Source organism: Mus pahari, chromosome 17, assembly GCF_900095145.1.
Source record: "Mus pahari chromosome 17, PAHARI_EIJ_v1.1, whole genome shotgun sequence".
NCBI classification, from domain to species: domain Eukaryota; kingdom Metazoa; phylum Chordata; class Mammalia; order Rodentia; family Muridae; genus Mus; species Mus pahari.
Genome location: NC_034606.1, coordinates 5,524,471 through 5,540,029, shown reverse-complemented (window position 1 = coordinate 5,540,029; position 15,559 = coordinate 5,524,471). Strand labels below are relative to the sequence as shown.

The following is a 15,559-nucleotide window of genomic DNA, read 5'->3' as shown; positions in this document are numbered from 1 at the left end:
TCAGCATTATTTTACATTTGTTTAGGACAGGGTCTTATGTAGCTGGGCTGGACTTGAACTCATACACACCGGTCATCCTGTCTCTGCCTCCAAAGTGTTGGAATACAGGCATATGCTACCACGCCTGCCATGTGTATGATTTTCCTAGCTTCCAAAGGACAGCAGCTGCCCCATGCATATTCTATTTATATATTATATTTCCAGCAAACAGGGGAACCTGAGTTCTAAGTGGATGAACAGTTTTCCCTGAATTGGATCCTCAAGACCAGCCACATGGAATGATCGCTGGAGGATCCAGAGTGAAGGTTGCCTTCTAGAACTCTGTTACCTTGTCTTGTCTCTGTCGAAATAGCAATGTCATTTGAACCCTTGGCTCTCTTCCTGACTAAATAATGATTGCCTTTCCATCCAGTCAGATAAATCCTTAGAGTACCTTTTTGTTGGTTGTTGTTGTTGTATAATACGTAAATACTTAAAGGAGATGAGACCTTATCCTAAAAGCTCAAGGAAGGTCTGAGTCCTCGTGTGAACGCATTGAAAGTCAGGGCATGCAGCCTTCATTAGTAACAGAGCACAGAGAGCGGAAACCTACAAAAGTTTCTATGGGCTTTAATCTTGCTGCAGTTTATAAGCCCATTAGCATTCAGCTCACTGCCCCCTGGCGAGGCATACCATGGGAAAACCACACTTGCTTCCCCTGAGCGAATCTGTCCACACTGGGTTACTGTGGGCCCCCAGTTTTTTAAAAATCATTACAATTCAGTGGCATTGGAGTGAGGGATGGCTCAATGGATCAGGCAAGGTAAATAACTGGAAAGCGTGTGCAAAAATGCACACTGTAACCCAGGCAAATGGAAAAGGACATGGGCAGACCTTAGGGGCCCCTGGCCAACCAGCCTATCTGAAACAGTGAGTTCCAGATTGAGGGGGGTACTGTGTCTCAAAAAATTAGGTGGGACCGTGATTGAGGAAGACTAACCAAGCTTCCTGTCACCAGACACAGGTGCTTTGCTTGCTCATAAACAAACACGCACACTAAATTTAGAGACACTGAGTAGATTCCTAATATCCCCCAACACTGTACATTGCAGACCACATCTGTCGTCGATACCCATTCAACTTTACCCTTTCATTCCTCCAGTCCCTGGTAACTTCTCTTCGGTCTCTGAATTAACATGGGTAATTCATACAATGTTTGTCCCTTTGTGACTATGTTATTTCACTTTCCGTAATGCCCTCAATATTTGTCCTTTTGTGGCTAATATCAGTACTTCATGCTTTCTTATAGTCAATACTATCCCATGTGTGTGTGCCCTGTCACACTAACCCTGTCTTCTATTGGAGAATTTGGGTGGTTTCAACCTTCTGGCTGTTGTGAGGGGTTCTAAATGCATTATACTAATTCCACTGGCTATAAACCTACAACTGGAATTGTAGACATATGGAATCATATGACAATTCCGTTTAACTTCCAAGGGACAGCTAGAGACCCCCATCGTGGCTCCGTCAGTTTGCATTCCCACAGCAACATTCAAGGGTTTCAATTTCTCCACATTCTTGCTAACATTAAAACTTTTCTATATGTGTGTTTGTGATATATGTATATTAATAATACTAATTTGCTTTATGGTTTTTTTTTCAATAATGACTTCTGGTATTGAATATATTTGTTTTTCCTTTTTTTTCGAGACAAGGTTTCTCTGTATAGCCCTGGCTGTCCTGAAACTCACTCTGTAGACCAAGCTGGCCTTGAACTCAGAAATCCACCTGCCTCTGCCTCCCAAGTGCTGAGATTAAAGGCATGCACCACTACTGCCTGGCTTGAATGTATTTCAATATGCATAGTTACAGGCTGGCAAGAAAGAAAGATGGCTCAGCAGTTAGAGTTACTCAACCAAAGAAGCGGTGTTTGGGAGCAGTGAAAGAAGAATAACTCAAAGTCAGTCATGGGTACAAGCTGACAGCTCTGTGATCTCCTGTAGATAGCTCGGCTCTTGCAAACCAAACCCTAGTCTTTTATTTACATGTCAATTCAATCATTATCCTAGGTTCTCTCTCTCTCTCTCTCTCTCTCTCTCTCTCTCTCTCTCTCTTTTAATTATCCCACAAATCAGCATTTTTATGACCTTAGTCACTTGATTCTTAGAAAGAGAAAACAAGTATATATTTTTTTAACAAAGCAAATAAACTCAGAGATCTGCCTGCCTTTGTAAGCACAAACAATAAGTTTAGCTGGGTGGGAACCTGTCCTAAAATTACCATTCCCATTGTGCCTGGACCTAAACTTACTCTGTCCTAGGCTGACCTTGAATTTAGGACTCTGCCTGCCTTTGTAAGCACCAACTTACAATAAGGTAGGTGGTTGAGATCTAGCTCTGAGATCACCATTCCCCAGATCTCTTTATCTCTTTCCTTAATATCTTTCTGATAAGCTGGCTCATCAGTGCAGATGTTCCTGTTCTTTGAGGTCTGTGAAGCCCCTCATACAATTCATATTGCACCCATATATTTTGCATAGTTGCATACATTCTTGAATTCATGTTTTCAGAGCTCTTTCCCACAGCCTTAAGGGCTGTCCTGAAGGTCACAGCATTCACCACCTTGTTGAGGAACACATTCTCACCTCCCAGTCTCATTCTGTTTCTAATTATCATGGAGCCATTAACTTTAACAGGGAGAGCATTGCCCAAAGGAGGAACATGAAAATATGTACATTATTGTACAAACAAGCTCCATACCCACAGCAAAGCCAGCACTCCACACCCTGCTAGTTCTGCTCCAAGGCTAGGAACTGAGTTACTCCAACCCTTATGCATGGCAGGACTTGGCAGATTCCCAGGAACCAACATGGTAGAAGCAGACAATCCTACAGCCGGCATACACACACACACACACACACACACACACACAAGCACATGCACACATACACAAAAATACGCACATGTATACACTCACACATACACACACACACACACATGAATGCACATATGGACACATATGTACACACACACAAAACACATATACATGCATACACACAAGAGAAATAAATGAATGGAAATTTTTTAATTTAAAAATATATGCATATTGGCATATGTCAGAGAAGTAGCTATTCAAATTCATTGAACATTCTTACTTATAATATGGTCTTGTGTAGCCCAGGCTGACTTCAAACTCTCTATGCAGCTAAGGAAAAATGACCTTCTGACCCTCCTGCTTCTCTACCTCCTGAGAGCTGGAATTAAAGGCGTGCACCACCGCACCCAGCTTTCTCCTGTGCCAGGAATCAAACTCAGTGCCTTGTGCATGTTAGACAAGCAAGCCACAAACTTAGGAGAGGTGAGGAATCGATATCGAATGCCTTCCTTGATCACTCTCCCTCTTACTGTTTGAGATAGGGATCTTTCATTAAACAGCATCTTATTGATTGGAGGTGGGAGTTTAGGAGGGTTTACCTATCTTACCCTTCCCTCACCCCTCAGCACTGGTGTTACAGATGTGTCACTGCACCTAACATTTTTATGGGTGCTGGGGATCAGAGCGCAGTTCACAGCTGATCCACCTTCCCCCTACATATACCTTTTTTTGTTTGTTTGTTTTTGTTTTTGTTTTTCGAGACAGGGTTTTTCTGTATAGCCCTGGCTGTCCTGGAACTCACTTTGTAGACCAGGCTGGCCTCGAACTCACAAACCCACCTGCCTCTGCCTCCAAAGTGCTGGGATTAAAGACATGCACCACCATGCCAGGCTACCTTTTTTTTTTTTAATTAAAACTTTGTACATATGCAGGCGTGTGTACATATGCAGGCGTGTGTACATATGCAGGCGTGTGTACATATGCAGGCGTGTGTACATATGCAGGCGTGTGTACATATGCAGGCATGTGTACATATGCAGGCAGCACATACTTTGAAGATCAGAGGGCAGCTCTCAGGGGTCAGTTTTCCCTTTGTCATGTGGATTCTGAAGCCCTACACTTGGTGACAAGTGTCTTTACTGAGTGAGGCATCTCTCCTGCCCATATACTCCTGTTACTATATATGATTTGTAAACATTTTGCATAAATTTCTAAGCAAAAAGAAAACATGCCCAAATGGTAATAATTACTAGCCACCAAAGCCAGACATTGATGAGCAAGCTTGTAATCATGCCACTGAGGAGGCTGAAATAGGAGGACTGGGGATTTGAGGCTGGCTGGGCTACCTAGCAAGGTCCAGCCTGGAGCACATAGCAAAAGTATAATTTAAAGGGGGTCTGGAGATCTGGCTCAACAGGAAGGATGCTTGCTCCTCTAGTGGACCTGAGTTCAGTTCTCAGCAGTTACATTGGGCAGCTCACAACTGCCAGTAAGTCTGATGGTTTGAAGGACACCCATACACACATGGGATACATTTACACATATACATGAAGACAAAATAAACCATTAAAAATTATAAAAAAAAATTATATCTATCTATTTTTAAAGCTATCAGAGTGATGCCTAGCCTTGGAAATTTCAAATGACACCATCGGTGCCAACTCGGAGCCACTTTTCTTCCTATCAGCACCTTTGAACGGCCCGCAAGGGATCAGCAGCAGCAGGTGCTAGAGTGGACACTCAGCATGGGCCCGAGTGGGAGAGAGGCTGGACAGAGCTCTGCTATGAACAATTGGAGAACTGGGGAAAAAGACCCTAAGTTGCTCCTCCCACCCTGCCTGTACCAAGGATACGGACTGACAAAGCCTATTTGGGTTTCCTTTCCAGGGATCAGTTAGAGACATGCCTCTGAACATGCAGTCCTGTGAGTCCTCCATGCCCTGCCCCCACCCCACCCCCAGCCCCACACACCTGACCTTGTTTCTAATTTCAGATTCATGCAAAATTGTTTCAGACCAGGTTTTCTGTTCATTTTGTTTCTGGGGCCTCCTTCCTGTGGGGCTGAAAACAGAGACGGTGACAAGATGGGGGAGAAGCCACGCATGCTCCCTAAGCAGAACCCAAGGGAAGGGGACACCTCCCTTCATCCCGGGTTGAGGCGAGATTGAATGAGATGGCTCTGGGAATGGCGCATGGGAGGGCTTCATAAGTTCTAGCTATCATTACCTTCCTATTATTACACCTCTTTGTCTGAATGTTCTTCTTAAGCCCTGGAATTGGCACTGCCCTATGAGTGACCCTGATGCTGCCTGTCCCTCTATAGCTTTCTACTCTGTCTTTCCCAGCTAGCTGACTACATGTTCTACAAATAGGCGCTGATGCAGCCAAAAGCAGCCAACACTCACATTTGATAACATTAGAAAGTCACGGTGCCCAGACGCACAGGAAAACTGAGTCCCCCAGAGGAAGGTGTCACTGGAACTGCCCTGCAGAGAACCTCAGCCACACTCTGTGAGATTCTCCCTTACCACCTAAAATAGCATCCCACTTTCCCGGGAACTTAGTATAATTTAGAGGTTGCAGCCAAAAGCCAGGAATAGCAGCAGTAGCCAGCCATGGACAAGGCTAACACATGCAGGGAGAGCTGTACTGGTGAACACCTTGGCACAGCAGCTGAGAACATGGACCTTGGAATCACACACCCTAGATTATCACAAAGCATCTGACCCCAATTTTTAATCATCTATCAAAAGGAGATGGCATTATAACCCACTAAGTGCTGCTTCACAGGGATGAAAAGTTAACACACCTGTGGGCCTGGAGCAGTGCCTGGCCTTCAGCGAGAACTTCTCAACATGTATGACAGGCTGGTAGCTCAGCGGGACAGGTGCCTGCCTATCAAAGAGAGACAGATGTCTGCAGTGACCCCAGATCTACCGAGCCCAGCTTGTCTGGCTATGTGGTGAAGGAGAAGATAGCTTGGTGCTGTGTGTCACTGCGGTGCTTGCTTGTGTGCCTGACTGGAATGACAGCCTCCTATCACGCTGAGCCACCTGCAGCCCACAGCACCGGAAGCTGAAGTGACAGAGCAAGGAAGCCTGGGCTATGTATGGGTGGGAAGGACACCTATTCCTCTCAAAACATTTCCGAAGAAAGCCAGGTTATACTTGCATATGACTTAAGGACCTTCAGCGCCATTATCTTTGCCTAGCAGCCCTTGGCTCAGAGATTACATTAAAATAAATTCTCAAATCCATCATCCAGGGTCCGACACACCTCTGGGATTTCCAGACTGAATTACTGGCAGGCAGTGGCCTCCAGTCTTTTATGATTCTAGCCAGGCATGTGGAGTTCACAGTTTGTGGCCCCCTCAGAGTAGCCCTACCATGCTCTTTAGTTTCGTGGCAGTGGTTTGGCATCTTGGCAAGGACTTCCTTCCTGTCTCGCTGACATTTCCTGGCCCCGCTATGATTAAACTCCTGGGTTTGCAGTGGTAAGTATACCGGTGAATAGAAGGACAGGGACGGGAATTGTCTGAGGTCAACCTGTTCTCAGCCCTCACTGGCTCTGAGTTAAGGCAAATTCTTCCATCTCCCAGCGCCTGCTCTCCTCCTCATCAAAACGAGAGTTGCGGGCATTTGCCTGCGCTGTTTGGAGGAGACAGGCGATAAAGAAGGGCTTAGCCCAGACCTGGCAGGGCTGTGCTAGCTCAGCCTGAGCTATTATTAGCAGGCAGGGAAGAGCAGGCCCAGGCCTTGCAGCTGCTCTCCTACATCCCCTCCCCATGCCCCCTGCTTCCACTCACCAGTTTAGGTAGATCTAAAATTACAAGTCAACTGCAACAAACTACTTCAGCTGTTCAGATTGTAAGAGACCCTGTAGCCCGAGAAACTATTATTTTGCTTTTGTGTGTGTGTGTGTGTGTGTGTGTGTGTGTGTGTGTGTGTGTGTGTGAAGTAATTTGAGCTAGGGGATGAGGGTGAGGGTGGGGAGCATCCCGTGGTATATAAATGGAGAATACCATAGCAGAATCCCAGAGGCTTGATCTGAGGCAAGAACTCTAAGGGAAAGGAAACAGGCCAGGTTCTTGTGTTCTATGATGTAGGCGGCCAGGATGACCAGGATCACAAGGGATGGTACTAGTATTTGTTTTGGACTCCAGGGAAACCGAACTCTAAACTCTTCACTACTCCATGTTTGCAAAACAAAACAAAAACCATCAGCGGTGTGCCCCCGCCTCCTACCCAGTTACTACAGCAAGAGCGAGAGCATTTGTTAACCTTTTCCAGAGCTGGACTGGGCTCTACCCAGCTCCCCAGAAGAAACAAAACAAAGAGAAACTCAAAGGAAAATAGTCCTTATCTCTAAGGTTAGCCCCCCCTCCTTCTTGTCTAGCTGACTTAATATCAAATGGAGGCCAAAAAAGGGGTCAGCACGGCTCATGCTTATCTCAGAATGCAAGTCCAGCCTCCCCTGCCTGCAAGTGTTCAGTCCAGGCTACTCTCTGCCAATGAAACAGATTTTCCTCCCTGGAGTCCCCTGGGGCAGTTGGCCAGGAATCCCCTAAAGTTTCATGAAAAATCAGTGTCATGTGGCTAAATCCTGAGTTACAGCTGTCTAACCCATTCTAGAACTTTCTGTTGAATGAGGGTAGGGGTGCAGAGGGAAAGGGGAAAACAACAGAAATCACTTTGGCATATCTTTGTTTTGGTACCAGGAACTGAACTCAGGGCCTGTGTTCACCCCTGACACCAACATTGAGTTCTGCCCCCAGACCTTACCCTCTAGCTTGTAAATTTGTCTTAACCTGCTCCCTAAACAAGCTTGGGGATATAAATTCATCCTGATCTTTTCTGTGAGAAGCCACATTAGTTTCTTTACTGTTGGTCCCTATCTCCACCCCTTTTTAATGTGTGTGTGTGTGTGTGTGTGTGTGTGTGTGTGTGTATTCATGTGAGACCAGAAGTTGACTGTTGGGTATTTTCTTCCATTACACACCACCTTTCTGAGACAGGGTCTTTCAATGCATCTGGAGTTTGCCAGTTTGGGTAGGCCCACTGACCCTCGGGGATCCTTCTGTCTCTGTGCACCCCACTACTAGAGTTATGGGTGCACATGAGGTTTCACAGGGGTACTGGAGATAAGCTCAGGCTCCTCCTTTCTATTTCCCAGCTCCTTGGAAAGTTTTAGATGGCAAATAAGCTCCATCACAATTGTAGGGCTCCAGGAAAGGAAATCAGGAGAATACACAGCGCCACAGATCAGTCCTGCAGATACTTCCTCCAGCAGCCAGAGCCTCTGAACAGGGTTGTATGAGAGGACGGAGAGACAAGAGACATCTGGAGCCATTCACTGGCTGGTGAACTGTTTTCTTGGGCTTAACTCGCAAACCTGCAGAGCTGTTCCAAGGGAGGAACGGGGCAGCAGGTCGGAAGGGCTGCTATGGGTGGCTGACATAGACTACCAGCTCTCTGCAGGGCATGATGGCATTAAGGGAAGCAGATACTCAATCCAGTCCTCTCTGAGTGACCCTCTGCAGTAACTTCAGTAGCCCAGAGAGCTGGAATCAAGTCTGGGCCAATTAAAACAAGGCAGAGAGTTCAAGTAAATAAGGTCCGTTTGAGCCTATAGCTCCAGTGACCATAGACCTTTGCAAGCCGGACCAGTAAGAGTAGGAAGAGAATCTGAAGGAGCAGTGGGGACACTTTGTCCACAAGTCCCAGGCTGGAAAGCAACCATGCACCCTCCTTATGAGTAGGAGCTTCGCCCTGGAAGGGTCGGGCTATTCCTGCAGAGTTCCCCACTTGGCAGGAAGATTGGAGAGTCTCCTGGGTAAAGCTCCCAGCAGTAGGAGATGGGGTTCCCTGCTGGGGTGACCCTCTCTCATCTTAGCTTTCAACTTGTGAAAGCATTGGAGCTTTGGAAGAAAAAAGTGGGACAGCCACCTCCCCAGACACACACACACACACACACACACACACGCACACACACACACACACCCCTAATGCTGCTTAGGAAAAGAAATTCTTGCCAAAAATGGTGCTCATATCTGTAATTCCCAGGACAGGGATAGGGAGTTTGAAGCCAACCTGGCCAGCATAGTTAAACCCTGTCTCAACAAGAAAACGAAAAAAGAAAAAAGAAAAAGAAAGAAGGAAGAAAGGAAGGAAGGGAGGGAAGAACTGATCCCAGCAATGGAAAGGCAGAGGCAGGAGAAGCTCAGTGAGTTCGAGGCCAGCCTGGACTACATAGTGAGTTCCAGGACAGCCAGGGCTACACAGACCATGTCTCAAAAAGAAATAAATAAAATAAACAAATAAACAAACAAAGGAAAACCTTTCCTTTCCTTCTAGATGTTTTTCCTGGCCATAAAATGGCCTGACATCATCTTTCGTTTGTGTGTCTGCAGTTTTCCTGACCGTACCAGCCACAGCAGCAAAGAGAGTGCCCTTGGCTGACATTACATGGAGACTTCTCTCAATAAACTCCTTTCAAGACATCAGTCGGCTTTGTTTTTTTTTTTTTAATATTTACTTATTTATTATATGTAAGTATACTGTAGCTGTCTTCAGACACTCCAGAAGAGGGCATCAGATTTCGTTACAGATGGTTGTGAGCCACCATGTGGTTGCTGGGATTTGAACTCAGGACTTTTGGAAGAGCAGTCAGTGCTCTTAACCACTGAGCCATCTCTCCAGCCCAAAGAGATCAGTATTAAAATGCCAGTCCTGTGCCGGGCGTGGTGGCGCATGCCTTTAATCCCAGCACTCGGGAGGCAGAGGAAGGTGGATTTCTGAGTTCAAGGCCAGCCTGGTCTACAAAGTGAGTTCCAGGACAGCCAGGACTACACAGAGAAACCCTGTCTCAAAAAAAATAAAAAAAAATGCCAGTTCTTGAAAGATTCCTGGACTGCTGGTTTGGTGAGGAGAAAATTCCCACTTATGTCCTGCTTGCCCTCTCCACTTGAGTTATTCCGGTCTTCTCTTTCTTTGTCCTACACACGCACCAAGAAGACAATATGCCTTTGGGGTTCAATCAGAAAAGGGGAGCAAGAGAGAGCATCCAGGCTGCAGAGAAGGCTTAAGTGATTGTTCTGGTGTACTAACTGCTAACAGTGTTTAGTATGCGGGCAGTGTGCCCTCACTATAGACGGACTATCCCTGGAATATCATGTCACCCAGGGAGGAGGTGCTGCACACATCCCCATTTTATAAATCATGGCACAGAATGTCAGCCCAAGGAGGACCATGGCGTAAGACAGCTGCCCAGTGCTGACATTTTCTTTGCCTTTTTTTTTTTTTAAAAAAATAAGGTCTTATGTATTCTAGGCTGGCCTAGAACTCACTGTGTAGCCACTGATGATCCTTAGTTTTTGATTCTCCTGCATCTACTTCCCCAGCCCCAACACTGACATTCTGGAGTTGTACAGCCAGACCAAACACTAATCCTACCAGTACTAGACACTGAGCAGGCTGCCTAGAGATCCAGTGACTCGGTTTCCTTCTTTACACATTAGAGATGGCATTAGGACCTAGAGTTTATGTGAAGACTAAGATGAGACACAAAGTGCTGAGGAGAATTCCAGGTACGTCATCAACTTTATTTTATGACCTCCTTGGCTCAGCCGATCCAGGGTTAGACTGCAGTCCTAGCCACTAATGTCTCTGGCTCCTCCCTGGATGTGTCTGCAGTAAGATTCTAGGAAGCCCGGGGTGATGTGAATATCTACCTCTCTGCTCACACCGGCCTGGGGTTTCTCTCTCTTTCCCACCGGTACCCTCTGTTGGTGCTATGCTCCGTGCTGTGCTGTGCTCCTTGATGGGGAGGAGGGAGGGGTGTTCTCTGGCTCTTAGTTTGCATAATATTCTCTTCTCCGTCAGAATTGAGAAAGAAGCTTGTGGTCTGGTGACAGCAGCAGATGGGAGGAGCCATGACTCATCAGTGCTCTGCGGGAAGAGAGCAGGGTAGCCCTGGGAGGCAGTAAGACCCCAGCTCACCCCACCTCTGGCCAGGCCTCGAGAGGGCTTCTTGTAGGAGGAGGGAGGAAAATAGACTTTAGTCAAGCTGTGCTCCGGGAGCCTGAGGCAGTACATTAGCATTAATCTCAGGGTGGGGTGGGGTTAGCTAAACTAGCTTAGTAAAATTTTGTATTGCTAAACTCCAACTTTGGGGCTGGGGAGATAATTCAGTTGTTGCCATGCAAACATGAAGGACTGAATTCTATCCATGAACCCGTGTTAGATAGATAAATACATAGATAGATAGATAGATAGATAGATAGATAGATAGATAGATAGATAGATAGATAGATAGATAGGTTGTGAGCAAGAGAGAGATGGCTCTGGCCGGGTGTGGTGGCACACAGGTGGCTGTAAATCCAGCTCTAGGAACACCCTGCGCTGGCTTCTCCAGATATCTGTACTCAGATACACATACTCATATGCATAATTAAAATAAATTAAAAAAAAAAATCCAGGCATGGCGATCCAAACCTAGAATTCCCGTGTAAGGGAGGTAGAAACAGGTCGATCTAGGGCTGAACAAAATAAACTCCAACTTTACATTTAGAAGTAAAAACCAGTCGGGCAGTGGTGGCACACGCCTTTAATCCCAGCACTCAGGAAGCAGAGGCAGGCAGATTTCTGAGTTTGAGGGCAGCCTGGTCTACAGAGTGAGTTCCAGAACAGCCAGGACTACACAGAGAAACCCTGTCTCGAAAAACCAAACCAAACCAAACCAAACCAACCAAATAAACAAACAAAAAACCAACTATGTGTGGGGCTGGGGGTGGGTATAGCTCAGTAGTAGAATACTTGCCTGGTATTCACAGGCTCTGGATTCAACTCCAGCACCATAAAAATTTATTATTTATTCATTTGATAAAGTTATACAATGCATTATAAAAACGAATTGGTAATTATATATGTATTACATTCTAGATATTGATTCCTTATAAGATGTGTTATTTGCAGTTATTTTCTCTGGTTCTATGATTAGCCTATTATGCTGTTCATAGTGGGTTTTTTTTTCCTCTTTATTTTGTTTTTACTGAATTAAATGTCTTATGCATATAAAGAAAGTGTTCTACTGCTGACATACACATGCCCCCAGCCTGATAGGTTGTTTTTTGTTTTTTGGTTTTTTTTTTGGTTTTTCGAGACAGGGTTTCTCTGTATAGCCCTGGCTGTCCTGGAACTCACTTTGTAGACCAGGCTGGCCTCGAACTCAGAAATCCGCCTGCCTCTGCCTCCCGAGTGCTGGGATTAAAGGCGTGCGCCACCACGCCCGGCGGTTGTTTGTTTGAGATAAGGTCTCAGAGTAGACTTGAACTCAGTAAGTAGCCCAGGATGACCTAAAACTTCTTAGCCTCAACTCACCTTCCAGGCCCTAAGGTCTCTGGCATGTCCTACCATGGCCAGTTTATGATATGTTGGCTCTAGAAGCCAGGTCTTCACCTGTGCGAGGCAAGCACTTTCCCAACCATGCTTATCCCATGCCTGACTTCACTAGTTTGTGTGTATGGATACCCAGTTTCCCTGCTGTCAGTGTTGAGGACTATTCTCTTGCCCAGTGGATGGTTTTGGCATCCCTTCTAAAAAGTACATAATATTTATGAAGATTTATTTCTGGGTCTGCTATCCTATTCTACTGATTTATGTGTCTGCCTGTTTTGACTGAAGTTGGTTTACAGAAAAATTTCAAATTAAGAAGTATAAATTGGGCATAGTGTACATACTCTCAATTCCAGCATTTGGGAGGCTGATGCAGGCAGACTGAAGGTTTGAAGCAAGGGCTGGCCATATAGCTCTGTGATAGAACACTTGACAAATATGCATGGATTTAAGAAAATCAAGTTTGAGGCCAGCACAAACTACAAAAGCAAGCATAAGCTCTCCAGGGTTTTGTATTTTGTTTTGCTTTGTTGTTTGTAGGTCAGGTTAGTCTCTTTTTATAATTTATTATTTTTATTTTATATTCATTGGTGTTCTGCCCGAATGTATGTCTGTGTGAAGGTGTCAGAAGCCCTGAAACTGGAGTTACAGACAGGTATGAGCTGCTATGTGCGTGCTTGGAGATGAACCTGGATTGTCTGGAAGATCAGCCAGAGCCCATAAATGTAATATATATATATATATATATATATATATTACCTGGCTTCTTTGTTCCCCAAAACAACCACTCTGAGACTGGATTATTATGAATAAATCCTTAGGCCAATAGCTTTGGCACATTTCTGCTAGCTCATAACTCAACTAACTGTCCTGTGTTAACTAGCCTAAGCCAAGCCATACAGCTAGTTACCTATCCTTCAGTTTCACGTGACTGTCTCCATTAGAGCTCTGGGGCAATTTTCCTGCGTATCTGACTCTATCCCAGAAACCCTCTTTACCAGAACTAACTTCTACCTCCTTATTTCTTGCCTAAACTCATAGGCCAACAGCCTTTTATTGACAGGTAAAGCTTCCACACATTGCACAAGAGATTTCCTCTGCATTTAACTGCTGAACCATCTCCCCAGCCCCTGAAGTTTTGCTCTTAAGACAGGGACTCACACACACACACACACACACACACAGAGAGAGAGAGAGAGAGAGAGAGAGAGAGAGAGAGAGAGAGAGAGAGATTTACTTGAACTCTTGCCATTCCTGCTTCCACCTCATGGGGGATTATAGGCTTGCACCACCATACCACAGCTTCCATTTTTGTATGGATTTTAGTACATTCTACAAAGCAGAACAACCGTGACTTTGAGGGAGGCTGCAAGCAGAGGCAGCAGCATTGAGTTCTAACCCTTACTTAGAACAGAAGCTCTTAGGGTAGCTGGAGCCCCTGAAGTCGAGCAAATGTAAGGTAGCAGATGGTGAGTGCCCCAAAGGAATCCACAGGAACACTGGTGGGAAGAATTTATATCCAGGCAGTCTTGGTGCACGCCTTTAATCCCAGCACTCAGGACACAGAGGCAGGAGGATCTCTGAGTTCAAGGCCAGCCTGGTCTACAGAGTGAGTTCCAGGACAGCCGGGGCTACACAGAGAAACCCTGTCTCAAAAACCAAACCAAACCAAACCAAAGTCCAAGAGGAAGAACACACATTGACCTGTATGTGGTGGTCATGCCTGGAATGGGGAGGGACAGTTAGAATCACCGAGGATTTTAGTGACATGCCTTTTAAGGATAACAGATACAAAAGATTGCTGGGGTTTAGCTGTAACGTAGGGACTAAGTCTAAAGAAGAGATTTAATATTAACCATGTGCACTGCCCTCTCTCTTATACTCTTGATAGTAAGACACCAGCGGATCAGGCATGGACAGATTGAGGTGGAAAGCTGAGCGGGCCTGGCGTTTGGCTTAACCTTTTATGATGGAGCCTGGAGAAGACCACCCCCCACTCCCATTCCCAAAGCACAGGAGAAACCCTGAAGTGATTCCTTGTCCCTGGTCTCCTTCAAGATGGCAGCAAAGGAAGCAACCAGTGTTCAGTTAAGGTGAGGAGCAGGACAGAATTCGGGGTGGGATAGTTTCCTTGCTGTGAATTCCTGTCCCAGCAGGCACAGAAGAAAGATGTGAGAAAGGAAGCATGAACAAGCACCAAATGCTGTCATCAGTGGAAAAAGGAGGTGGCTTCGTGGAGGCACTGCCACATTAGCTTCTATAGAAAAGGAGTGGTGGAGCTTGCTGCAGTGAGTCAGGGACCTTAAGGACCTGTGGTGTCAAGTTGAGCACCTTGGAAATAGACCTCCTGCCTGCATGTGCGTCAGATCCCCTGGAACTGGATCTGCTGCCACCTGGGAGCTGGGAATTAAACCCGGGTCCTCTGGAAGAGCAGCCAGTGCTTCGAAGAGCTGAGCCATCTCTCCAGCTCCTGACTATAGCATTTAAGGAAGATTAGTGTGAGACAGTAAGTAGAAGGAGAGAACTAACTCCTGCAAGTTGTCCTTTGTCTTCCCTGCTAAAGGGACACCTTCAGACACTACACTAAAGCATAACAAAGAAGAAAAAGAATCGCACAGGAGTATGAACGGCAAAGGGGAGGGTCGCTCGGGACCATTTAAAAAGCATTGGTCACTGTGGTGGTTTGTACATGCTTGGTCCGAGGAATGGCACTGTTTGGAGGTGTGGCCTTGTTGGAGGAAATGTGTCACTATGGGTGTGGGTTTTAAAACTCGCATCCTAACTGCCTGGAAGCTAGTCTTCTCCTAGCAGACCTCCATGAAGATGTAGAACTCTCAGCTCCTCCAGCACCATGTCTGCCTGCCTGGATGCTGCCATGCTTCCACCTTGATAATAAGGGACTGAACCTCTGAACCTGTAAGCCAACCCCAATTAAATGTCCTTATATATATATATATCACACTTATAGATAACTGAGTGAGGCATTCTGATTCTCCTGTTGACAACTCCCAAATTTTGGAATTATGGTCTGTGTGTGTGTGTTGTATGCACATGCATGTGTATTTTTATGTGGGTGGATGGGTATGCTCATGAATACACTGCAGAGACCAGAGGAAGAATCTGGTACTGTGCTCTATCACTTCCTGCTTTAGTCCTCTGAATAGACTGTGGTCCCCAAGCCCCACCCTCCCTCCGGCCTCTGACCCACTCGGCGGGCGGGCGGCGGAAGCACCTGAACTACAGACACTTGCACAATCGCGGCGGCAGCACCTGAACTACAGACACTTGCACAATCGCGGCGGAAGCACCTGAAC

General features: G+C 45.9%; 1 long non-coding RNA gene across 1 annotated transcript in view; it reads left to right on the top strand.

The window, feature by feature from the left end:
* The window catches only part of LOC110334479, a 42,494-nt gene extending 42,085 nt beyond the window's left edge, over positions 1-409 (top strand). The window contains exon 3 of the long non-coding RNA XR_002381119.1: positions 205-409. This is a non-coding gene — a long non-coding RNA (uncharacterized LOC110334479). The remainder of the gene's footprint in view (positions 1-204) is intronic.
* Positions 410-15,559: the final 15,150 nt, after the last annotated feature.